The 27,618-nt window shown below is 40.8% G+C and overlaps 1 protein-coding gene and 1 long non-coding RNA gene across 2 annotated transcripts in view; one reads left to right on the top strand and one right to left on the bottom strand.

Annotated features, from left to right (window-relative positions):
- The window catches only part of SATB1 (SATB homeobox 1), a 98,762-nt gene extending 79,897 nt beyond the window's left edge, over nt 1–18,865 (bottom strand). Inside the window, exon 1 of the mRNA XM_036030602.1 lies at nt 18,750–18,865. The gene's annotated coding sequence lies outside the window, so the exon portion shown is untranslated. The remainder of the gene's footprint in view (nt 1–18,749) is intronic.
- Nucleotides 18,866–19,092: 227 nt separating this feature from the next.
- On the top strand, nt 19,093–20,830 carry LOC118501587. The gene is made up of 2 exons (XR_004904210.1): nt 19,093–19,551; nt 19,984–20,830. It is a non-coding gene; the product is annotated as an uncharacterized LOC118501587 (long non-coding RNA).
- Nucleotides 20,831–27,618: the final 6,788 nt, after the last annotated feature.

The following is a 27,618-nucleotide window of genomic DNA, read 5'->3' as shown; positions in this document are numbered from 1 at the left end:
CCGGGGAGGGGGCGGGGGCGGCGAGTTAAAAAGCAGAAAGACAAGTAACTAGTGAATGAGTGAGGGAAGGGGAGGGAGGGAGCGCACAATTTCCGGCCCCGGGCGCGCAAGAATTTGTAATGAGCTTGATTAGAGTGAGGCGGCCCGACATTTATTACACACAATACCCAGAATAACAGGGCGCCGCGCGAGGGGTAGCGCCGGCCGCCGCCAGGCGCGCCAGGGAGGGCGCGAGGGGAGGAGGGGGCTCCGCTGGCAGCGGCCGCGGCGGGGAGGGGAGCGCGCGCCGCGCGGGCGGCAGGGGCAGGTGTGTGCGAGGGAGCGGGACGGGAGGAGGGGCCGGGCTGGCGCGGGTGGTGGGGCGTGAAAGTGGTGGGGAAGGGGGGGGCGAGGGCCAGGGGAAAAGCCAACCAACCACCCACATGCCACAAAAGCCACAAAAAGGAATCCGTCGGGAGCGTCCCAGGCGGGCACCCTAGGAACCGGCGAGGCGGGGAGGGCGCACCGGCCCTTCGGGAGAGGGGCCGGACACGCAGGTGACAGGCGGAGAGCTCGGAGGTAGGAGGACGTCAGGAAGTGGCTGCAGGGGACAATCGGAAGGGAGAGCACTCCGGAGCAGCGCGGGAGGTGCAGAAACGTTTGCAGAGGAATAAAGGCCAAGATCCTTAAAACGCTCTCGCGAATATTTATCCTCAAAGAGGATGAATCCTAAAGTATTTCTAGGGCCAACGTTAAAACAGTCTTGAGTAAGAGCTTTCTGTACAAGTCAGAGGTAGGTTCAAAACTCCCTCGCTTCTGAGACATAGAACACGTTGGAGGAAGAAATAACGTGGCTTATAGTGGCCGCGCTGAACAAAATTTGGGTCACTTAAAAGACACCTGACTTGTTATTAAAAAGGAAAAGATGCCACCATTCTTTAATTACAAACCGGGCGAAAGACAAAGTTGGGCGGGGGTGGGGAGGCGTGCGCAAAATACCTCTATTGTTGCAATAAATACTTCTGCAGTCTAGGGTAAGTTACCCAGTTAGATAAATGGTCATTAGCACATACGTCTGATCCTCGTACTTAGATAATCTATTAAATGTAATTTCCATAAAAATGCAGAACATTACAATCTCACTCAAAATAGAGACGCAGTGTTTATCGCTTAGGTTTGAGCACTCAGTCCCTGTAGGCAGTTTAATCATTAAACAAAAACAAAAAGGTAAGAATTATTTTTCAGAAAACACTAGTAGGGAAAAGAGAAAAATCAGTCAGATAAACATTTTGTCACACATAAAAAAAGCAACAAGTTAGCACAAGTACTGAGATAAGAGGGAAATATGCAAATTGAGCTCTTTAAAGCTACCAATACACACTTAGAGACACTGTTTACATTGGAAATCTAAGAAAAGCAGAAGGTAAAGCAGAAGATAAAGTATAGGAAATAATGGCCTCCTGGGGAGGACAAGTTTAGGAGACACGCAATGAAAATCTATCACTCTAATGGCACCCAATTTCACCCACAAACCAGAAAGGTTAGTCAAAATAGAGGAAGACAACCATGAATCTTGACACATACAAACCCAAGCCTTGAGCAAAAGAAAGAACATGTGATAATAAAACACAGCATCACAAACAAGGGAAATAACCCAAATGAGATTACATTTTTAAAAGATGACATGTAGGGAAATATGGAGAAGAATACCTTAATTAAAGTATAAAATATAATAAGGACATATTTACAAGAAAAAGATAGCAATCAATTATCTCTATAATGACAATGATTTTTGTGATATGCTAGGTTGTTAGGAATTTCCAAGGTGTATATTTTAATAATTGCCCTGAACTGGTGATGACGTTTTCCTGAAACCTGCCTGGTTTTCAGTAGGGACAGAGCATTCTAGTGTCACACTGCACAACTGTACAAAAATAGCCACATAAAAATATTAAGAAAAATTATAGACTGCAAAAAAAAGTGTCCATGCAAGTTCACCTGAAGTGAATGTTTTTAAAACAGGAAAAACAAAATTTGGGCAAAGAGGAGACTGAAGGAAGAGTTACTGAAAATATCAGTATTAAGACACATTGGAATAAATACTATAAATATGTTTATCCCATCATTTACACAATAAACAAGACAAAAAAGCTTCTGATTGCCTTAGCCTCCTAATGATCTGGCCAATGTTAATGATATCTGGGAATTAAAATAATAATCTTTAAATCTGAATAGCATCTTTCATCCAGGAATTACAAACTAATTCTCTAACACAAAACATAAAAAGTGAGTAATAAGGATGGACATGGCCTTGGAAAATATGACAAACAGAATAAACGAGGATCAAGACATCTAATAATGACTTTATTACAACAAATAATGGTATAGTGTAATTATGACTCTATAAATCACACATACATACTAACTTCCCCTGAAGCTCTTGCTTTATTATAGAACTATATACGAAATAACATAAATGATATACAGAGGCTGTGCTCTCCAACTCAAATAGTACAATGATAAACTTAATGGCTATAAATTACCCCTTAGAACACTCATTATAGCCACTGAACATTGGTCAGTGTAAACACAGCTTAAAATAAAGAAAAAAAGAAGGGTAATTAGAAAAATGCCACCCTCCTGAGCATGTGTGAGGATAAACTATCAAGGGGGGAAGACATTATTCTACACAGGCATCTTATATTGAGCAATAAAGATTCAAGCAAGTATTGGAAAAAGTTAAAACAAAATACACTTTATAAATCAATATATCAAAATAGTAAACTTCAGGAACATGAAATATTGCAAGTCAAATACATGAACTATTTAACATGTGGATACAGTTAAAACAGAGTGCATCAATTTTTTATTGCATGAGAAGGCATTCAGATTGGCTACAAAAAAAAGGGTAGCAAAGATAAAATATTGTAACAGATATACAAGACTTTTTCAAGTTAATAATGAAAGGACTACTGCATGTTTCAGATGGCACCGTATTAAGATAAATATGCAGGCAGATATCCGAAAGCATTAAAACACATTCAGAGTTCTGAATAGCACATACATTTGTAATAAACAGAGAAAGCATTTAGAATTTGAACGCTTTTAAGATATGGCAACTCCGCCAGTGACTGTGTTAGCAAAGCAATGCATGCTTACCACCATAGCACTTTCTAAGGACATTTTTTTCCCATCTTTTTAAATTCAAATACAGTTGGCTATCTCCCTACACTTTTAAAGCAGCACAATTTACGTAGCATATTGCTCTTTCTGTCATGTCAACTCTTTGTTATTTTGGCTTTAGCTGCAGGTGGTGTTTTCCATATATGAGTTTCTGGGAATATGGTCTATCTTGGCCATATAAGGATGTCTATTTGAGCCATATGTTTTGCTGTCATGTGTCTCATTTTGTCTGTCTGGGATGTCAGGACTGATTTCCACTTCGTTTCTTGAATAGACCAAATACAAATGTGTAAGAACAGAGAGGAAAAAGCTGGGGCTGGAGCCCAAACAACTTTGTCAAAACACATAGTGGAAAGGAAATGCAATATCCTGTAAACATTTGCACCCTTCTTCTCACATCTTATCTGTGACTGACATCATCACAACTGCATAGTTTAGGACAGAATCTACTTGCTCAAGTTCAGAAGTTTGCAGTATGTGCATGCATGCAGCTTAATCAGACAGCCCCCACATCTTCGGAGGTCGTGGCAAGGCACACTTAGCTGCCATACCCTGAGAGCCATAGGTCCTGCAGCCAGCTTGACCCAGCCTTGAACTTGGGTAAGGGAAGGTGTCTCAGGCTTTTCTTGTTTTAGTGAATAAACGAAACTCTGATTAAACTTGTTGACTCATCTTACAAGTATAGCCCCCATTTTACACTCTCATAGCCTCCTGCATTTCTCTTTTGTAAGTCATCACAGTCTTAATCAATTAACTGAATAATTATTGGCTTAGTAAGTGTCTCCCATACTAGACTGAAAGCCCTATGTGAACAGAGATGATGCATCTTGCTCACTGCCGTACTATCAGGAATTCATATCCTGTCCTTGCAATGTTTACATTATGAGTATTTATTTAAATAAATGAGAACAAAAAGTTCAGTGTCACTTGCCACCAACTCTCACTGCTAACTGCAATGACAATTCCTTTTAGAGAACTGTAGAAGTGCGAAGGAGGTAACGGAGGAGGGTGGCTATATCATTTAAATTTAAATTAATTGAAATTAAATAAAATTTCCAATGGAGTTTCTCGGTCACGTTTCAAGTGTTTAATAGCCCCATGTGGGTTTGGGGTAGTGTAGATTACAGAATACTTCCACCACTGCAGAAAGTTCTATTGCATAGCACTTATCGAGGAGTGAACTTTCTAAAGGATGACTAAGTAAATCCAGGACCTGGCCAGGAGTCTTAGAGGTGCGGAATGGCTTTTAGACATTCTAATAATGCACAGATTGAAGTCATTTTCCATTTTAGAATTAGCCCAAAGATCTATAAAGTTGCATGCAAAGATGACTTTCTAGACATGTCTGTATTTGAAAGGGTTCTGTGGTACATCTGGAATAATATGCATTTACCCCAAACGCTGCTTTCCGTAAGCATTTAAATAGCTCATAGGTGATGTTAAAAACCTCAGAGTCATTCCCCATCCTCACTCCCACCCCCACATTAAATAAGCACAGTTGCCATTAGAAATGGCTCTTTTGGAAGCTTTAATGTAGGTATCTACTCAAACTGGGAGGGCATCCAGATACCAAACAAATAACGGTATACTGCAGAAAATAATAGCAAAAAGCTTGAATATGTTTCAGGGGAGATAAAGGACCAGTGATAATCAACTCTAAATATGGGGCTTCAAGTTTTTTTCTTTTTGTTTTCCCCCTAATAAATGCAGTTTCCATAATAGCTAGACTGATAGTGATCAAAAGTTGTTTCCTAATTACATTGGGGTGGATGTAAAAATACCCACTGGTAATTTGTGGTATGGTTTTAATAGACTAAGGTCATTAGGAGAGCTGCGCAAGGAGAGGCCAGTGTTGATGCTGGTTTGGGGAAAGAGAAAAGAAGTACCACTTTGGTTGGCTTCTAGAACCTAACAGAATGTCTGAGCCTTTTACCCAGAAATATTACCATTTTGTTTTAGCAAGAATTTATTAGGCAAAAATTTTTGAAAGCTACCTTTCCTTTCATTGATGTTAACATGAATCATAACCTTAACAAGACACAATGGTAATACTTACATCAAAATTTTAGTATCTCTATCTAGACTTAGATCCAACAATTGGGTAGAGGGAGGCAAGGATTCCCGTGATGTTCAGTCCTCTAGTGTAGAAACCACCACTCAAATATCTGCAGTTTCAGTTTGCTGCATTCTTCCCCTGAGTTGCTTCCCCTGAACTGCTTCCCCTGAAGGAAGGATGCCCTTCCCTTACCTTCTCACCTGGGGACTTCCCTCTGCCATATCCTTAGTATGCAGTTTGATAGCACCTCTTCTCTTCAAAGCCTTCTCCAGCTTTTCATTACATCCTTCTCCATGTGCCATCACGCCACCGTCCTTCAGTGTGACATCCCCTATTTACGTGCCTGCCCCTCCGAACTGCAGCACCTTGAGGGTGTATTTACGTGTGTATTTCTGGTGTCTCTCACAGTGCCTGCCCCCACAGTGAAAGGAACCCAAGAACTATTGTCTTGAGTGAGTGCCTCTAAGAAACCTTAGGAAGATTCTTGCAATCTTAGTAAAGCCAGGTGCCAAGGTCAGAAGTTAGCTCAGTGGCTCCCAAAATGTGCTTATATTGACATCACCGAGGAGCTCCTTCAATAATCCAGACGTCCATGCTGCACCCCACTGCAATGGCCAGGCATCCTGTTGTTCAGAGCTCCCGAGCGATTGCAATGTTTGGCATCCACTGGGGTAAGTAATATGTTAAAGACAGGAAATCAAATATACCTTCTAGGACATCCTCACATGAAGATTTTAACCCAATCCTGAGGTCACTTGGAAAAGTTAAGGCTGTGCTAGGAACCGGCATGCACCCAAAATTTAAGGAATGTATGTACAGGCAAGCCACTAAGTTCAAACAAAAAAATAAAGGAGGGGGATAATCCATTAGATCGTTGATTTGTCCATTCAAGGTATACTGTTTGAAGACCCATGATAAATTAGCATTTTGGCACTTGCTTGAGATTTACTAGGGTGCCAGAAATCCTGTACAGGTATATGATTTATCATCATAGACATAAGCGACTAACCACAAAATTACACAGGGAAGTAAAGTTCTAAAACCAGTCTATTATTTACTGGAGCCAGAACATCCCAGTTTCCTCTATTTCTTTTGTCAACATAGTTGTGAGCATGATTTTTCTCCCAGAAAACTTCAACCTGGAATGAGATTTTCCTTGAACGGTGCAAATCTGTGCAACTTATTTCCAGACTAAGTCACTGCACTTAAGCAGAACTGAAGTATTCACACCGTCCTTGCCAAAAAGCCAATGACAAGTCATCACAGTCCAATGAGGTCAAACAGCAACCGTTCCCAATCAACCTTTTTAGCCAAAACATAACTGAATCTTAGTGATGTGAATGGTACCGCTAATCTTCCCTGGCTTAATTGAAGGGAAGACAGTGTGAGGTTACAATGGACCTGAATCCTGGTCCAGACTTTTGTGGAGGGATTATCAGCCAAAGGCAGTTTCAGGTATTGTACTGCTATGTCCATCACCACGAGGCACTGGACAGGAGCTGTCCATCAAGAAGGAATGCCACCACCAGAAACGACTGTATCATGCCTGGATGGTGACTGAATCCCACCATAATGCGGGAAATTTGTTGAAGCAAGGGAGAAGTTAATTCAGAAGTAACACACATTCTATTTGGGATGATGGAAAAGATTTGGAAGCAGATTGTGTTGACAGTTGCTCAACAGTGTAAATATAATTAAGGTCACTGAATTGTACACCTAAGAATGGTCAAAATGACATTCTTTATGTTATATATCTTTTACATCCCCCCCCAAAAAAACCTCAGCAAACCAATCTTTCACCTATTCCTAAGTTTGGCAGATATATATTAGCATTCAAGTATCATGCCAAGTAGAAAAACAATGAGCTACACATACTGAACGACCCCATCCTCCCCAACAACCTTCCCCTGCTTTGTCCTCACCTGCCAACAGCCACAGTCCAGTCTATGCCAGATAATTAATTCATATGATGAATACCTGACCCAAGGATAATTAACAAGGATTGGTAATTAGAGACCAAGATCCCACCCAAAGTAGGTAATTTGATGGTCCTATGATGCAAAAAAATCATTGTCTTCAGATTTTATTCTGTAATATTATATTTTTGTAAAAGAAGACAAAGAAGCATAAGCAAAAACAAACACATCAGAGTATGTTAAGTCTAAAAACTCTCTTTGGGATATTTTTCAAATGAGTGAAAATTAACTATACTCATGAAACAGCAGACCCTTCCAACTAAACAGTACTTAAGAGTGTTGAACACTTACATGCAGTACAGCCACAGACATGTAACAGTTGTAAAAATGCAGTCAATGTATTAATTTATAAAATGTCTCTGTTTAAAGACTTGAGATTCTATTTTTAAAATATATAATTTTTGTTATAAGAAGCCCAAAAGCCTTTTAAATTTAATGTTCAGTCACTTTTAGAAAAGTATAATAATTAGGATTAAAGTATTTACTTTACTTTTCCCTGCAATGATTTATATCATCTTTTTCTATAATACATTGTCCTGTATTATGTCTCCTATCATCTCTTCTTATTGATTTCACATCTATTTAATACTAAAGACTTTTATATGAATGATGAAGTTTTTAATGTATTGGAAGTTCATGTATGTTATGTTATTGAAGTTCATACATATATATTTTTTCAGTGCATGATTAAAGAATGTTAATATGTAAAATTACATATTATGTATTAAAGCAAAAATAAAATCCTAAGAAATAGTTCCACAGCATAAGCTGTAGCTAGACATATCCAGTCACTTATTTTGCAGGTGTATCTTTATTTATTAGTGTGTTTCTTAGGGAATTTAATTTATTAAATAACAAACATGAACTATAAATATATGTGAAAATTTCCAGCTGATATGAAACAAAAAGTTGACAAATAATGCTACTGTATAACTTCAAAAATAGAACAAGTGAGCCTTGATGCTATTTTTAATAATTTATGTTTATTCTGTAAAGACTATTTTCATGTGTATTTTTTAAACATATATAAATATACTTGGAGGGAAACAAACAGCATATTTATGAAAAATTTTGATGGACACCAGCCTGTAACTGTTTTGAGACTGTATTGCTTTAAAGATGGACAATACCCGTCACTGTGCATTACTTCTACAATTGAAAAACACACACTATATATTCACACTATCTTTAATTAAAATTAAACTTGTATCTCTGTGAAGATAACAAGGCTCTCAAAAATAACTTTTTAGTTTGCTTTGCACAAAGGGTTTTGTCACTAAGAACCCACCTCCCTGCGGGTGTAAGGGCATCTGCGTGGCTGGCATATGCTGCAGGTTCCGATGGAAACCACATCTTGGGGCATTCTCTACAGGTTTGGGAAACCCAACCGTCTGGCCAACATCCAGGTATGAGAAACATAGATGTCATATGCATATAGCATAACATGATATATGTTCACAGATACTATTGGCATGTTACACAATTTAAAGCTAGTCTACCACAATTTCCATTAGAAATCCTACAAAATCCAGAGTTAGTGCGGCACCTCTATTATGAATCAATTCCCACAAAAGCAGATGAATGACACAGAGGGACAAGTAGTGGAGAAAAGGTAGAGAACCTGGATTTAGGGCTTGCTCCTTCTCCACTAGCTAGCTGAAGGAACCTTCATAAGTCAAGCAGGATCAGGTTCGGAATCTATAAAGTGATGGAAAAGAATATGATCATCTTTAAGACCACATAAAAAATCCTCTGCCCTTGAATTTAATTTTAAAAATCAAGTTCACTTTAAAGAGAATATGAAGATATAAGGAAACTTCCCACATGCTGCCTGAGATGTTTATCTATATATGAGACAGGTGTCAAACAAACAAATAGAAAAAAAAAAAAACCACTAAGGCAAAGAGAAACTTTAACTCACCAGATTCCATCTGTTACATTCGAATTCATGCATAATTGATTATCCATGACTGGTAAGTTCTTTTCTCACTAGCCGACCACAGTTTTTTAAACATTATGTATTAAATCACTACTAAAGTAGCCACATTTCAGAAACAGCAAGGGCAGAATAAGAATATTTTAAATGAAAAATTACATGCTGGTTAATAATAATACAGCTGACCTATGTTTAAGGGAGAGAAATTTTAATCATGTGCATATTAAATATTAATAACCTATTCTGTTATTGTTATAATAAGGTTAAGTAGGCTTCTCCAAGCTTAAGGAAAGAGAGAGAAGTAGGAATGCATAATGGTGCAAAAAGATACAGAGACGGGAGGCAGACATAAGAAAAATGTGTCAACAATAAACAAGAGGAAATGAGAAAGAAGGAAAAGATGAAGGTGGAAACTAATCTCTATGTGTCATTATGACTGCCAGAGTACTGGCAAAGAAGCAGCATCCTTTTATTTCAATTTTAATCATTTCTGAATTTTAATACCCAGCTCCTTTTGTAATTCTCCTGGCATTCCCCATATGCCTCCATCCCAGCCAAAACACCAGTGTAAATTAAATGGCAGGCAACCACACCACTGATGTAGCCTCCCCAAAGAACCTACCAGGTGACCAAAAGCAAAAAAAAGGGGATGTCTACCTTACATCCCTGAGGACATCTAGCCAATTAACAGGCTGAATGTTCTCTACTTTCTTTAATTTTGAAAAGAAGGACAGTAGTTAGGTAATCTACAGATAGAGAATCATGAAAAAAAAAGAAAAGCAAGCCAGTAGTAATACAATAATCAGTGACCATCAGGGCCTGGAAAAATGAGTTTGCTCTCACTGGCACTAAGGAGCATCACATGATTATTTAATTACAGCTCTAATTTTTGTCTTGTGGATGGCAACATATCAACAATTAATAGGGCAAATAGAGGAGACTGTTCTTAAAGAGACAGAATGTGTGTGATAACATAATAGGTCACACAGCAGTGTACTGCTGAAGAACACTTTCCCTTCTGTAACTAAATGGGGCTGTCTTGCAAATAGCTGCATCCATGTGTTTTTTAGATCACCCTCACAGTATGCTGAGAAATTTTCAGAATGTTTTAGATGCAGCTGATACAACCCCATTGGAACTCAAATGTTGATTTTAAGGAATGGAATGAAATCTTCGTTAATATAAATAAATCTTAAAACATTTAAAAACACAACATACAGAGTTACAATGAAAAATATCTTTTTAGGCAGTAATCATGGCTGATTTTTTTTTTCAATGGGACCCTGAAAAAGATCACTATTGTAGGAAAGAATGGGTAGAGGTCATTTAGCTTTGGGCCACTGGCAAATAGTATTTTTGGTCCCAGAATACCAGAAAGACCATTCCATGGTGGCTAACTGCAAGGACCTAGGGGAGTGCTCTGTATTGACTCGACTACAGTTTGCCACAACAACCAAACCCCAAAGGACCATGAACATGAACAGAGATACTTCACCTAACCCTCGAGGTCAGACAATGAGGATAAAACAGACCCCAGTGCTACTGTCAAAAAATGACAGAGCACATAGTTAAAGAAGAAAAACATTCAATTATCCAGAAAGCCGGGGCATGTGTAGATGAAGTGTTCAGATAACCCCAGTAAAAACAGAAAATTAGAGAGAAAAGTCTTTTATTGCAATTAAATTATTATCGTGGCACAAGCAAAATTCACTGTTTTATTATTAATTTAGCAAATCTTTAATGAGTGCTCACTGTGCAAGGCACAGAATGCTAATTGTGAACTTTCTCTTATTTTATAACAGAGACATGCACCTTACACTGAATTTCTTTCTTGCAGTTTAATATCTAATAGAACTATATATAAGCAGCACCTAAAAAATGATGAAGTGGGAATACTAGTGAATTTTTAAGTGCTGCACTACACAATGACAAGGTCTACATATCCAAGTACTAGTGAATTTTTAAGTGCTGCACTACACAATGACAAGGTCTACATATCCAAGTCAACCAAGGGAATTCGAAGAGTTAACCAATTTGACAGACTTGTCTAAGTAAGACTAGGTCTAGCTTCAAACTCCCCTCCTTAGTCACCCATTGTTCTGCCATGCCCAAAACCCAATTTCTGGTTTGAAACCTGGAAAATGAGATTGTCTTATTAGAACTACCGCTGTGATCAACTTTTCAAATGCATCTTCAGTATCAGGTTTTTGGAGCATTTTAAGAGAACATGACTTGGATAAAGGAAGAGTGACTAAAACGATTCCACAAAAAAAGAAGTATTAAGAAGTGCTATCAACTCAGTAAGCTTTTACTGGCTGAGGCTGGCCAAAGCCAGGAGAAAAGAAGGAAATGTGGGCATCTCCAAACGCAACGTGGGAAAGCTAAAACTGCTGAGGGGCAACGATTTCTAATGCTCCTGGCAAAAGCAATCAAGCCAACACTAACCGCAGAGAAGGGAAAAATTACAGTAAAAAAAATTTTTATAGCCCAGTGAAAAGTTCTAAAATTAACTTGTTTTAGTAGAAAGCATTTTGATGATTCTAGACCAAAATGTGATTCCGTACATTCTAAAAGAATATTTGTAAGAGTCTAGCAAGCAGCAGCTTGTCTGTAAGCATATACATCATTCTTTTTTTTTAACATGACTGTTAATATACAGTTAACATGTCTCAGAAAAGGCTGTAATTAACTGTCTACTGCTCTAATAACACTAATAAGCGTACAGTATCATTAAAATACAATGGCTGCATACAAAGTAAGGCTGTCATTTTTTTTTTACTTTTAAAATAATGTTCTAAATTGTCTTCCAGTCTTAAAAGAGCCCACCTCTAAGATTTGTTTTATAAAGTGTACTTACTAAAATATTGTTACATCTTCCTATCGTCTGCAGAAACCTGCCTAATGTTAAACTGGATATCTAGGTATCATGTCAATTGGTAAAGACACAATGGGAAATACTTGGATTAGTTTAGCACCTCACTCACTGATTAAATACTTGGAGAAAGGTTAGCTTTATTCGGAATCACACAGCCACGTTGTTAATCCCCAGTGACTTCGATTGTCTGGTTCACTGGGACAGGAAAACTCAATTGCATTCAACAGCAAACAGCTAATTATGGATATGCTATATTCAAGACTACCTTCCATTTCAAAAGATATCTGTGTACACTGGGTCCTATTTTATTTATAATAATTATTACAATAAAATATTTATAACATGAAATCTCTTTTGCCTTAAAGTCCTTAACATTATAAACATTAAAAGGCCAAATTCTCATTTACATGCTCTTAACGGCATTACAGAAACCAATGAGTAAGACTAGAAAAGAACCTCTAGCAATCAAGTTTACTATGCGCCTGCCTTCCTGGAAAACTGCATCTCAAGAATTCCCTTTTCTTTCAACATCTCAAGGAAAGATGGTCTAATACCTTCCCATGGGTGCTTCCTACCATATTTTGTTCCCCCAAAAGAATGCCCACTGAGGAATTTTGTTGGTATCTGGTCTCAAATCATCTCTAGCTGAGAAAAAGCAACATCCCAACACGGAGACCTCCCCTCCGGACACTAAATGCCTGTCTCTCCATGTGGCTGTAGCCCTGATTCTCCATGTGGAATTGATAGGAACATTTCTGGCACTTACCCTCCAAATATCAGAAGCTGCTCTCTGAATCTAGCCCTACAGGAGAGCTCTCAAAAGGTAGTCTCTGATGAGGTGACAGTGACGAAAGTTCTCTCTGGCAATGCTAGCAAGGCAGAAGCATCCCCAAATGAGATGGTTACCAGTTGCCCGTGAAGCAGCTGGACCATTACTGCAGTTCTGAGGGTGCGTCACAAATCAGGTCATAGCTCTGGGTAGAGTCCACCCACTTCACCCTGTACAACGCCCTCCACTTCCTGCACACCTGGGGGGGAGGGGTACTGAGGAGGGAGGCCGATGCAGGTCCGCAGACATTCTTGTAAAGGCACAACCAGGTGCAGCCTGACATCCGCTTCTTCTGCAAGCATTCAGTTTCATTTGGGAGACCTACACCCCAAGGTGCTCAAAATTTGCGCAACAATAAGCAGGTTATAAAATAAGTATGAGCATATAAAACTGAGCATATAAAATATTGCACAGTTAAATGTTTTATCCAGCAAGATCCTTCTTCCACTGGAAACTGAACCAGCTCTTAATTTTCGATTACAAGACACTACACTACCAAATGTCAAATAACTGGACTGAGCACGTTTCAGAAGAATCTAGGGACATAAATGCTGGGGTACCAGTTAACTACTTTTCATCCCTCATTACTAAACTAGATCACCACATAAAATGCGTTACATCCTTGAAAGTCCATTGAAAGAGGTGATAGAATTTCTATTACACCAACCCTCAGACAGCAACACCCATGGAAGTGATACAGAATAACTTGAAAGAATAAAAATAGGCCAATATGCTAGAGAACTGCTACGCTACTAAATCTCACCCTGAATATATATACACACAATCTGTATCTATTTACTCTGAAATGAAATATCTGATCTTAAAAAAGACTTTAAAGAAATAAACAGCAAAAGGTACCATTGGCATAAGTTCAAAAGTACTCAATAATGTGTGTTAATGTGTTGATCACACTCTATGAAGACATCAAGTTTAAATAGACTTACCATTGAGAATAGCACTTAGGAACGATATATAAATTACCATAGTAGAAACTCTTTCTTTGGCACAGTGAAGCAGAAGAGCCTTGTGTAACAAATTTGATTTATATGCCGGATTAAGACCACATTCTGCTCTGCTGTCAATGGAAGATGTGATTAGAGATTGACAACTGTGTGTAGACGATGAGCGTGAGAGCTACTTATAGAATGCCAGTGAAAATAAGCATTTTCTCAAGTTACCCATAAGTGTTACAATTCAACTTCAACAGTGTTTGGATGTTTCCAGGAGTTTTGAAGAGAAGGGACTTTTAATTTAAAGAGGAAACAACAAATATATTTGGTATTGTAAGAAAGATGAAATCACTCTTATCTTAAGGTTGATATACTAACAAGAAAGGAGGCAAGACTATTTGCAGCGGAAAGCCAACAGTATCAAGCAATCAATGAGCCCCCACTTGACACTCAGACTTGCAGATCTCCATTAACAACTGAACCATTCCATCTAAGGCTTGGAAGGGAAGATACTTTGTCAAAGTTATTCCCTAAGTAATCAAAGAGTTTAAGTAACCTATTCGGAACTTTGTAGAAAGTTAATTTAGAAAACATACACTTGAATGTGTTTGAACGTATTTGTCCTGAGGTTGTTCTAAGATGATTATTTTAAGTGGCATGCAGATTCTTTGGGGGTTTTGATCTTATAGTTGAGGTATGTAAAGGAACATTTCTTCCAACTGGTTCTGGTTCCAACACGACAGAAATGAAATTACTCTTCTTCAAGGTTTTGCCACTGGGAGAGGATAAGAAAAACTGCTCTCGACCCCTACCCCCCAACCAGGAAGAGACTGAAGACCTGGATTACAGCACAGGTAGATATTAAAATGGAGACAGAGCCGTTATTTAGTGGTGACAGGAATATAAATACGTGCACTAACCTATAAACTGGTATTTACTTCAGGAAGGTAAGTAATATTTTTCCTTTGATTGCTGAGCTGTCAGTTTAATGCAGCGTAAATAAACAGTAGGTGCCTGCTAGCTCGAAGTAGGAAGTGTTCATTCCACACGAGGAACAGATTACTGGAGCCTGATGCTCATCACGCTGAAACATAACTTTCATTTTACCAGAAAATACACCCTACCGTGGATGATTTTTCGTGCCTGATCTATTAATTAACTTAACTCTGTTCTGTCAAAATGTAAACTGATTTGTTAAAATCACCCCAGAGTTTGGGAGTTTGAAAACCAAATCAATTTGAAAAGCAGGAGTAATGACTGTTCTGTAATCTGATCACAAATGCTAAAACTGAATACTTAACAGGATAAGCAATAACTGTACAAAAACAAAAAAAGAGAAAAGAACAAATTTAAATATAGAATTAAATCATCTGAGTTACAGAGTTGACTCAAAAATCCTCCTTCTTTGCTAATTAAAAGCAACTGACACCTTCACTTCTTTGCAACCTTATGCTACTTAGATCCATTCAACATGTATGCTTGTTCTGCCCTCTGAAATATCTAAAGGTAAGCCATTCATAAAAATCAAATCACACTCCTTAATTCTAACAGAAACATTACTGAACTCTCCTTAGTGGCAAGTGTGAAGATCAAATGGCAATGCCCTTCCTAACAACATTCATATAAAATGTGGCTTTCTTCTCATTTTCTACATACCACAAAGCTATGACAGTATATAGTAACTAATTTTCTCGTCATATACGAGTACAGAGCAAATTATTTCATGGCATCATTTAAAATGGGAACTGGTCTGAAAAAGTATACAAGGCAATTTGGAGAGGTTTCTAGCTAAAACATGAACACATTCTGATAATTAAGCAATGGGTTGTAAAGGGAAAAGAGGGGCTTAAAAATGTTGCATTCGACTACAACATTTCTAGACATGGTCTGAGGATTGATTCAGTGACATGTATTTATTTTATATACTTCATCAATCTCAACTACTAATGTAAGAGTCATCCAGGATAACACATCTTGAAAGAAATGATGGGTCTGTGTAAAGGGCGTATCTATGTATGGGCCTTTTGGAAATTTACAGAGCAGATGAAAAACCACTAGAGTGCTTTATAGAGTCCCTACTGTATATCCATGTGGTGTTTAGCTTAATAGTGTTTGTAACCAAAAGATTTTTACAATAATGAGGAACAGGTGCCTGTTGCCTGACCTTTTAGGCCTAATTTACAATCCACAACCTGTCACGGGAAAAAATAATTCAAAATCTCCTCCAGATATTTCAGTCTTTGCTAATGTAATGTAGTGTTTCTTAACCATCACTCAGCATATCATATCTTATTCAGTCACAGGTTCGTATAGCTGGCAACAGACTTCTTTGCAGAAATAAGTCATTATTCATTTTGTTGTTGTTTTCTTTAAGATGCTGGGAGACTAAAGAACTACTTTTGTAGATGATCAACCAAGAATATATTAATTTATACAACAACTGAACAAAAGGCATTCCTTTTGAATACTTTTACATACAAAGAACTATTATTTATTACATATTTCAGCTTGTGGGAAAAGGAGGAATGCATTGATTCTAGAAATAACTATTCAGACTTTGGGAAGTTCTTTAGGTTTTCTTTATCTCTTTTCCCCCCCTTCTCCCTCTTCCCTCCTACCCCCCCACACATTTTAAAGCACTAGTACTTTAGGAGGGAAATTTATCCATCATTTGTATTCATTATTCAGAAAGGAATACAAAATTGAGCAGTGATTTTTATTTCTCTTGTACAATTGTGTTACATGTAGCCATACTCAAATTTACCAGTGCTTTGTATTTTATAGCTACTGTTTACACATTATGTATTGCATATGACTGAACAACTCTACACTTAAAATATTGTTTCCATTAGAAAAAATATGAAGTAATAAGTGTCAAATGGAGATGAAGAATAAACATGCTTGGTGTATTTATAAAATGCACAGACACTTAAAACGTGCACAAATAGTATACATATTCTGCTACTGTTACATAGTATGCACATTGTTTAAAGTATATTTAATAATGTGCCTAACCAAGTTAATTAAAGTATTTATGTCTGGTGATTGTGTTAAACACTCCTAGAGGTAGTGAAAGATACAGCCAGCTACTTCTGCAAACTAAAGTTGAAATTATGCACTTATTATAACCTTTTCTAACAATGTGAGAAAAACAGAGTAAATATATTAAATTTGTTTCACAACAGATGCTTAGGTTGTTAATATTTAAGATGCCTATTCATGCTATTCCTGTCTGCACATTTGTCAAAAATGTAAGCTTGAATGCTAATGTTTGCCAGCAGACTGGAGCAGCCAGTATATGAATGTACTACTGTTCTACTAAAATAATATGCAATAGAAATAAAAAACTGCTGCTAAATCATAGCACTAGTACCACACAGCAGATTAAAGGTTTGTAGAGAAAACATTTCAACCTTGGTTTTCTCCAGTTTTAAAGTATGGAAATTTTTTCCCCCCAAACACATTTGACTATAGAATAAATCTTACATTCCTGACACCTCAGAAAAATCCACTTCAGTAAGGGTGTAAATTTCAATAAAGTTTCAGCGGGATGAGTTACTCCATCAGCAGCACAAACACTGTAGGTTTTAGGGACTGCTGCGGACAAAACCTGACACTGAGCAGTCGCGTTTTACCCAGTCTTACCCCCTCCTCTGTCCTCTTGGTAAAGTCAGGTGGCATGGCCTCCAAGGATGCAAGCATGGAACCCAGTCTGGGCAGAAAGGTTCTGTCCTGAAAACTGGACGTCGTTCTGTTTTCCCTGTGTCTTTTACAACCATGCGGAGTCCAAATCTTAAAACATTTGCCTGGAAATCCGGAATGCCGCTGAAAAAGTTCACCGAGGAAGGGCACAGAGGTCAAAGTTGCCAACTAGGGCACTTTGAGAGGCTATCCTGTGGTTGACACTTGTAAGTGAAATTTGCAACGCCCCAGTGGAGGTCCGGGCCAAAACCTCCAGCAGGAGCCCTCAGTCCCTCTCGGTCTTCGGCGGTCATCCCAGGAGTCCTGCTCAGTGAATTTCCCTGGTACGTGCGTGTCACCGCCCGGACCTGCCACCTGCCTGCACTGTCCCTCTCCCAGCGCTTGCCCAGCCCAAATCGGTGCTCCGCCACCCGGGAGCCTCGGCAAGGAGCGCTCGGAGAAGGCCGCCCCGCTCGGGTTGGGGCCGCAGGAAGGAGACCCCGAGGCCACTCCTGTGACGTCTCGGTCCTTGCAAAGAGGGCAGCACCTCTCCCGGCCTCCACCCCATCTCCAAACTCAAATTCAATCCAGGAGTCCCTTCAGGACCGGTCTCACTACAGCCAGCGGAGGCTGGAAACGCGGTGTGCCGCGGCTTTCAAACTCCCGGCGCCCGAGTGGTTCCCGGGATGGAGAAGTTGCCAAAACTTCCCAGGTCCTTGTCCGCCGCCGCTCCCAACCTGCCGCACGGGCGGGGGCGGAGGCGTGCGGAGATGGACCGGGCAAGGATGCTGAGCTTACTAGCGATCCCGCGGGGGAACGTTTCCACTCCCCCAGCCGACTCCGCGGGGCACCTTTCTGCCAGCCCGGCTCTGGGGCGCACAGAGAGGCTCTCCCTTTCCCTGTATGCTCCCTTCGGTCTCTTCGCCTCCCCTTTTCTCTTCCAAAAGGGGTCACGCTGATGACCTGAAGGAGTTTGTTCAGCCAGGGTCTGTCGGGCAGGTGTGTTAGTGTGTCCACACCCTGAGAGAGGACGAATGGCATCTTCAAGTCCCCCATCCCGCGTGCTCTCCCTCACTCTACCGGCCCACCCCTCCGGAGCCGGCTGCGCTCGCGAGAGAAGGGGATCGGCAGACCCCTGCCACCGGGCGCCCAAGAGAGGGGAGCCGAGCAGCCCCAACGAGGGGCGCCGGGAGTGGGTGTTATAAAGAAGTTTGGCTCGATCCCGAAAAAAAGAGAGAGTCGGAGATAAGAGTGAGAGGGGGGAAGCAAAGGAGCAGAACTCACTCAGGCATGGGCGTTTGGAGCGGCGGTGGCTGTCGAGTGCCGGCCGGAGCCCAGGAACGGCTCCCACGGCAGGCGCGCCGGCGTCGGACTTCCGAGGCGGCGGCTTGTGCCTCTTGTGCCGCCGCCGCCGGAGCTGCGGCTGCCGCGGAAGTTAATTGCAACTTGACTTCAAGTTGTCTTCTTTCCCCATCCGAAGTGGGCGTTTAAAGGGGAGAGAGAGGCGAGGAGCGAGCTAGCAAGCGCGCGGGGCCGAGGGAAGGAAGGGAAGGGGGGGGAGGGGGGAGATGTTAAGGGGGGGGGAGGGGGCGGGGGCGGGAGGGGGAAGGGGCCGGCGGGAGCTGCTCTCGGCCCCGCGGTCGCCGCGCCCGCAGTCTGGAGGCGCACCGGAGCGGCCGGGGCGCCCCCCACGGGAGCCCGCAGCCACCCGCGGCGCGCATCCAGCTGCGGCTCCTCCGGCCGGGCACGCTGCGCCCTGGGGCTCCGCGGACCCTGCGTCGCTAGCCGCTTCGGAGCTTCTGCTGCGCGGGATGGCCGGCGGGGCGGCGAGGGCCCAGCCCGCCTCCCCTGCGCCCGCCCCGGCTTCTCCCCCTGGCGGTGGAGCCTCGGCGGCCGCCGGCAACACTAGGCGCGCTGGAGCCCGAGCCGAGCCGAGCCCGAGCCGCTGCCGCCGCCGCGCGCCACGCGTAGGCTCCCTCCCAGCGCGCCGGCTGGGGTGTTGAGGGGCGGCGGGCAGGAGGGACGAGGGCGGGCGAGGGGCGCGTGCAGGGATTGGCGCCGAAGACCGGACCCTCAGCCGCGAGGGGTAAGTGTGGGCGCCTTGGAGTGCGCTTGGGGGTGTGCGGCGCAGTTCTCGGTGCCCGCCAACCCTACCCCCTCACCTCTCCGGGGCCCCCACCTCCCGCACCCCTCCTCTTGCCGCCTGCGGCTTCCTCTTGTTGTTCGTTGTTTGGCTGGGCTTTTTTTTTTTTTTTTTTTTTTTGAGAGGGGGAGCAAGGGGTGATTGCGGTGTGTGCCAGCGGAGGAGGAAGTCAGGTGAGAGGTCCCGACGCTCCCCCTCCCAGACCCAGCCTGCGTGGGATGTATCGCTCCCCACTAGGGGCATGTGGGCCAGTTTTTTTTCTCTCGTCAATGCTCAGTGGAGACGATCTTTCCTAGAGGGCCTCCTTCCCTTGTAGCCTGTTCTGTCCATCTATCTCCCTTCACCCCACCCTCGCCTTGTCAGCACCCTGTACAGGAGCGTTGCACCCCAACTGAAGAGCACGTGGTGGAAGGAGGAGAAGTGGACCCCTGGCAGACCCCCACGCCGTGCCCCTGCCCGTTTGTTTACTGTTTATCCTCTCTTCGGCCACTGTACTTCTTTTCTACTCGCTGGAAAAAGACGCCTAAGCTGAGGTCCAATTTCTCCAAAAAGCTGGAAGCAAAGAGGGCCAGGGATGAGGGCCAAGGGAACGGTTCCCACAGGGGACTGAAACTCCAGAAACCTGCAAGATCAGGGGTGACTGGAAGTTCAGGACCCCAGCTAAGGCGAAACCGAAATTCCACTTTGCCCCTGCCCTCTTGCCAGCCTGCCCACCAACTCGAAGGAAGCTAACAGGTCTTTTGTTTTTACGTTGTGTGGTCTTTGGAAAATCTTCGTTGAGTATGAGAACAAAAAATTACTACTGTTTACTCAAGGGATTGCAGAAAGAAAAGTCTTTACTTTTTCCTCTTCGTGTGTGAGTGTGTGTGTGTGTGTGTGTGTGTGTGTAGTTGTTAGGTTCATGGCTTGAACTGCAAAACGTCAGTTGTAACAATAAGGATTGCAGGGCCGCCTCGGTGTATTTTTAGAAGCTGCACTTTCTTGAGTTCTTTTCACACAAGGCTTGCTCTCTCATTAAGTCCCCATAAATAATTGTATTTAGAGAGAAGGAAACTATGGAAGCAGGAGGGAGGTTGCTAAGATCTCCATCCCGCCAGCCTGGAGCACAGTTTGCAGTGAAGTTCCTGGAAAGTGACTGTGGCTGAGAAATGTTTTTCCTAAATGCTCTGTTAGGTCCTCTCTGTCAAATGTCTATGAATAAAGCACACTGGGAAAATCCTGATATCCGTGCGGTCTTATTTTATCTTTTGCACAGTGGTTGACTCAACTTTCAAGCCCTGGTAACAAACACGTCAACTGTGCTGTATTTTGGTGTGGGTTTTCTAAATAAAGGAGAGTAGTGGATGTAGTCACACTGCTTTCTGATCTGCCTGTTCTTTTCTGTCAATGGGTACTGAATTCACTGGGATGTACCCCTCCTTTTCCGTTGTTATTTTAGGCAGACAACAATTTCAAAGACATAAGAATATAAAAAGTTTCTTTTAGAGAATTAGCCCTCATTTTTTAAGATGCAGGTGCCCACCTCAACTCCTGGTTCTGTGAAACAAAGCAAAAAGGTATAAATGATCGCAATGTGCAAAACAAAATAAAACACAAGTTTTCTTTCCTGGACTACTTTCTTCCCCTACAGGACCCAGGAGACACCAAATCCTGCCTTAATTTACCAAAATGCTGAATTGCTTAACCAGTACCAATATCTCCATCTGGGAATGACATCAGGTTTGGAATGGAAAGAATAAATAAGTTCTCAGTCTTTAATTACTGCTTATTAGCAATTTCTTGTAGCAGGCAGCTGATTCTCCAATTCTAAAAGCCTGAAATGAACCTTAACAGAAATTGAAATACCAAAAAAAAGGATTTTTTTCTTCCTTTCACAATCTGACATACTCATCTACTCCCCCAAGTTATTGACTGAGCCCCCAGAATTTAAGGTGTCATATGCTCCCCTGCATTAAGCTGAAGGAACATTTTTGCCCCAACCTTTTGAATTTGTCCCCCGCCCCCGCCCAGATCATAGGCTCTATTATAGAATTGTGTAATGATGGGTAAAGTGTATTAAGTAATATATCTTGATAAACTTGTGTAAACCTTACTCCCTGGCACATAGTAGGAATACATTAAATACCTACTGAATTAAGCTGTGAATGAAATATAGCTTAATTGGCGACAAATTCAAGACAGAGCTAAGATTTTTTTTCAGAAAAATAAAAAAGCATTTTACCTGGAAGTTATTAGGGTAGTACATTTGTGTTCCTAGGTTTTTTTTAAGAAGTCCAAATCTAACAAATAGTTGAAAACAAGTAGATCTGAATCATATCAGGTAATAATAGCTAGTGTCAAAAGCTGATTATTTTCCTCAAAGAATAGACAATAAAATATTGCCTACTAAATAACTATGAGAAAAGGAAAGATAAAACCGTATTGGCCTTCAAGGAACTTATTTGCTGGAAAATTGACATTAAAATGTGAAAAGAAAACTCAATAAATCAGTAAATGATTTGAATCAAAGGAATGCTTGAGAAAATAGATGTTTTTTCTATTTTAGACCAGAGGAAATAAACATCCGTGAAGCTCTGGGTTGGAGGGTATTTTCCAAGTTAATTTGTCTAATCAGAACTTTAGGGGCCATCAACACAAACATCCTGGACGAAGGGGAACTCCCCACTTACCTCCATAAAGGTAGGGATTTTAGCTACAGAATACTTAACACACGGTAAAGTTCAATGTATATTGGTGAATGCACCAATAAAATCTTAAGCAGTTTATTCCATTTGTACCTTTATTACATTTCTTAAAGTCACACAGAATCAGTCTTCCTATAACTTCCAACCATTAGTCTTTTTCTTTCATTTGCAGCAAAACAGAGAAAACCTGTTTGATTAATCCAGCTAGGCTGTATTATGCCAGAGTAACAAACAATTCCAGGTTGTGGTGGCCCATACGGCAAAAGTTGTTTTCTTGGTCATACTATGAGTCCATTGCACATCAGCAGGTCTCTTCCATGTCTCCTTATTCAGGGTCCCAGGCTGATGGAACAGTTGCCATCTTGAATGTTTCATGGGGCTATGGCAAAAATAAAGATCAATCTAAAGCATCTCATGCTGGCGTTTAAGTGCTATGGCCAGAAGTGACACATGTTATTTGGACTCACAACTATTGACCAGGGCTAGTTGCATGGTTCCATGGAAGCATTACAATGAGGCCAGATAGTGCAGCCTAGTATAGAGTTATGATACACGGCTCCAAGAACTCCCATACTCATATTGACCCTTCTGCACATGATAGCCTGCAGCTAAATGATCATTTCCTGCCACTTTGTGGCCCAAATGTTCCATTCTTCCAGGTAAACATTGCCAGGGAGGCCACCAGCCTTGTATGGAGGTATGTTGTGACTTCCTTCACCATCTATTCTCCCTTTGAATCCAGCACTACAATCCCACCCATATCGCCCCCACCACCACGATACGGTGCTCTATCACCTTTAAGTCACTTTTTATATATTTAGTAATATTATGTACATTTAATTTTTCTCAAGACTTGCTGTTCTGGAAAGGGTACAATGAACGGGAACTTTTAAGAACTGTTACCTGAAGATGTCATGATCATTACCAAAATTTGAGATTTGGTCTTAAGTAGTTAACTTCTCTTATTTTAAACCTTAGAATCTTGTAACAGAAATTCTCTTGGAAGGATTCATTCATTCATTCACTTATTCATCTTTTTCATTTAATAAATATTCATACCTGCTAGATGCCAGGCACTCTATTAAGAACCTGGGATATGGAAATGATTAAGAGTTTTCCTCTTTTAGAAACATGTTTTCCCATTGAGCAAGTAGAAAAGTCACAGCACTCTAATGGAGGCACAAAGTACTGTGAGAACGCCGGAAGAGGTAAATCACCCTCTGGCAGGATTTAGGAAAAGTTCCTTAGAGGGTTGAACTAAGTCTTGAGGATAAGTCAGGCTCCTCTAGGAAGGAAAGGAAGGTGGAGGGAGGACGTGTCAAGCAGAGAGATCAGCATGAGTGAAGGCCCTGAGGAGGACAAAGCTTGTTGTGTAGGGAACTGCACAGAATTCAGAACATGTGGAGCATGGAGTCTTTGTGAAGGACGAAGCCAAACAGTTCCAAATTCTGAAGGACCATGCAGACATGCTCTAGAGTTTAGACATGAACCCACCCATCAGGGATTGCAAACTGTTAGGCATATGTTGGACCAAGCATGGATATAAGGGAGCACAGCAGTGGTCAGAACTGTGGCAATCTGCAGAATATATTCTCTGTCTAAATGGAACAGTCAGTGCTAAATTTCAGTTCTTTAGTTTCTAAAAAGAAGCTAGAAATTCAGCTTACATAAAATACTGAAATATTAAATGTTGAGAACTTATATTTCAAAGTATGCATATGGGGGATATGTCGAGTGGTCAGATTGAGGTTAAGGACTATCAGTCAGTGTCTCCTACATGAGAGGACATTAGGGGTCTCCTACATGAGATAGGAAGTCATTCAAGATTGTAAGGATGGGAGTAACACCATCAAGTCTCTTTAGAAAACACTGGTGGTAAAGTGGGCAGGAAAGATTAATATGGGAAGCTACTATAGTTGATATTCCATAATCATTTGAGAGATGAGGAAAAGCAACACTGCCCAGTTTATACTGCACAACCCTCCATATAGTATATAAGAGGTGCCTAATATTTGCAGAGCTAATGAATGAAAGAAAAGAAAGCTAATGTTTTAGAAGGAGAGCACATTTTCGAGTGCCCCTTATGCCATATGCTTCCTTTGCTAGATTGTTTATTTTTCAAGAACACAATGATCTTATATTGATCAATATAATTTTCTCTATCCATGGTAAATACTGGTTTTTAAAATTCATAAATCATTCAGTGCAGGGCAAAAAGATCCGTACTGCATCAGAATACCTATTGTCTAAGACTAAGCTTACTGACCCTGCCATGAGGAATGTTGGCTAACCAGACAGTCCTTGTACCAGACCCTAAACCCCTGAACCCTCAGGCTCTGTCACACTGCACTAGACCCGTTGGTATAGTTCATGCCTGTTTCTAGTGAAGGCCAACTCTGTTACTGCCCATTAGACTATTGTATAGTCATGGGCCTAAGACTGTCTTTACAGGATTTATTTTTTCAATTTAAAAAAATGAGCTCACTGAACAATTCTCAGCTCCTCCCTCGCTTTGAAACCATACTTGCCAGCCACTCCACAGTCTATGATCTGTAGGAACATCCCACACTCTCCAAAACAACTCCCCTAAACTGATAAAAACACTAGGTATTCTTTCACAGGTTATGCTGCTGATGGGTTTCTTGTAGGTTATGTTCCCATGGGCATATTCATATTCTTAAAGCCACTCATTTCACGAAAAAGCAAGTCTTTAAATCCTTAACAACTTGGCTCTACAAATTGTAATTTTTTTATTCAGCTTTCTTGAGGTATAATTTATGTACAATAAAATTCACCCATGTTACATGTCCCATGGATTTTGAATACAAAGGAGCAGCATGGGCAAATTATAATATTTTAAGTGAATTTCAGAAATCCTGGGTGTCAGACTGCATGGATTATAGTCCTCATTCAGCTAGTTACTACCTGCTTGACCTTGAACAAGTCTCCTGGTTGTCTGCCTCAATTGATTCATCCATATTGTGGGGGTAATAGTTGTACACACCTCCTGGAGTTAACAGATGCACAGCGCTTCAATACAGATAATACTCAACAAGGACTAACAATGGTTTTTTGTGTTAATGTTATTGTTGTCATTAGTATTCTAATGGAAAAGAAATTCTGGGATCTAAACAAGAATAGAAAATGAATTGACTGGAATGTAAATGGGGTAGAAAAAAGTACCTCCTGGGTGTCTTGCTGGTGTGCCAGGGGTACACAAAGCCAGACAATAATTATGGCCTCTATTTCTGGAATATATATTTTTTACTGAAAGATTTTGGAAGAAATTAGTTTTCTATTAAAACAGTTACACAGACAATGGAACTGAATGCAGCATCTTGGATGACTTTTTAGCAAAAAACAAGCCTTCAAAGACCTTTGAGCAGAAGGGTGGGTGCTGTATTTGTTTTCTTCCCTGCTCTCTGTCCTCTGTTGCTTTGGTGGAAATGTTAGCGAATAACAGACCAAACATAGCAGTATCATTTACCTTAAAATTGTTAAAGCATCTTTTATTTTTATATTCTGCCCAAATGTAGAATCTTTGCCTTTAATAAAAGTGTACATTTTAGACCAAAAATGTATCAGAGTAGGGAAGAAGAGTATTAGAGCATAACCCTTGGTGAAATCAAGTCACCAGGAAGAAAATAGAGGAACTGAATTCTAGTTCTGATTCTGTAACTAACAAGCTAGTTGGTGATATCCGTGAAGGCAGGGGTCTTTGTTCTTCGCACTCTTAACTGTCACATACCTAGAATAAATACATATTGCTGAATGATCTTGGGAAAGATACCTAGTCTTTATTAGTCTCAGTTTCCTCAGCCATAAGATAAGAAAGTTAAATCAGTAGATCTCACACTTTAATGTGAATAGGAATTAAAGGGAATGCTTATTAAAAATACAGATTTCAGCCCTGGCTGGTGTGGATTGAGCACCGGATTTCAAATCAAAAGGTTGCTGGTTCGATTCCTAGTCAGGGCAAATGCCTGGGCTGCGGGCCAGGTCACCAGTACGGGTGTTCGAGGAGCAACCACACGTTGATGTTTCCCTCTCTCTCTTCCTCTCTCCCTTCCCCTCTCTCTAAAAATAAATAAGTAAAATCTTTGAAAAAATACAGATTTCTGGCTCCATGTCTATAAATTCAGATTTGGTAGAAATAAGATGGGATCTTGGAAAACTTGGGTTGTAAAGGGTAGAAATCCAACTCAAAAATAAAAGATTTTTTTTGGTTTTATTTCACTTTTATTCCTCCACCCCTATCCAAACATGCACACAGACTGGAACAATGCAGTGTAAGGACTGCTTTAGGCACAATGAGATCTAGCTGCTCAGATAAGGTCACATGACTGCGACTGGGTCAAATTGTATCAGTTACTCTTACCTGCACTCATCACTCTGGTCAAGAACTGTGGTTCTTTAACTCACCAGCCTTGGGTCAAATGCCCACCTCGGATTTGGGAGTGCAGCCACCCTACACAAATCATGTAGGCTGGGAATGGGGGAGGTATGGTTCTCCAAGATAAATTGGGGGATAATTACTCCAGAAATAGGGAAATTGGATGTTTATGAGCCATAACATTTTCATCCACTGCTGCATATTTTTAAAGAAATCGTTAAGACCATCAGTGTTTCCCTGTCTCTAAAAACAATGAAAACAAATGCCCTTGGGTGAGGATTAAAGAAATACTTAGATGTGAATGATCTAACTGCTATGGTACAAAAAGGATAACCCATATGCCCACAACTTAGCCATGTGCCCTGACCAAAAACTGAACCCACAACCCTTCAGTTTACAGGACAATAGCTCCATCCAACTGAGCCACACAGGCCAGAGCTACCTATTCATTTTAGTATTGTCATTAATTTAGTTTTAGAAGCCTTTTCATCCCCTTCCCATTTTCGCCACCATAGCAACCCAATGTGCAAAAGAAAGTATTTTCAATAAATAGTGCTAGAAGAACTAGATATCATATAAAAATTTTAAAAACTTTGATACCTACCTCACACCATATCCAAAATTCATTTGCAACGGATTTTACATCTAAATGTAGAAGGTAATACCTTAAAGCTTTTAGAGGAAAAGCTTTCTATTAAATAACTTGGAGATGGACAAAGGTTTCAGAGATAAACCATAAAGACAATAACTGTAAAACAAAAATATGTAAATTACGTATTAATATTAAAAGTTCTCATCTAAAGAAAAGCAAGGGAGGAACAAAGCCTGGAAATCCCTGATTAAACAATCATCACCACCAGGGGGTTTTCCTCTTGTGCAATAGTTTAAGTTATTTTGACTTGTGAGTGAGAGAAGTTGACCGACTCTGTGAAC

Source organism: Phyllostomus discolor, chromosome 7, assembly GCF_004126475.2.
Source record: "Phyllostomus discolor isolate MPI-MPIP mPhyDis1 chromosome 7, mPhyDis1.pri.v3, whole genome shotgun sequence".
Lineage (NCBI taxonomy): Eukaryota > Metazoa > Chordata > Mammalia > Chiroptera > Phyllostomidae > Phyllostomus > Phyllostomus discolor.
Note: the sequence above shows the minus strand (reverse complement) of the source record. Positions and strands in the feature narration are given on the sequence as shown.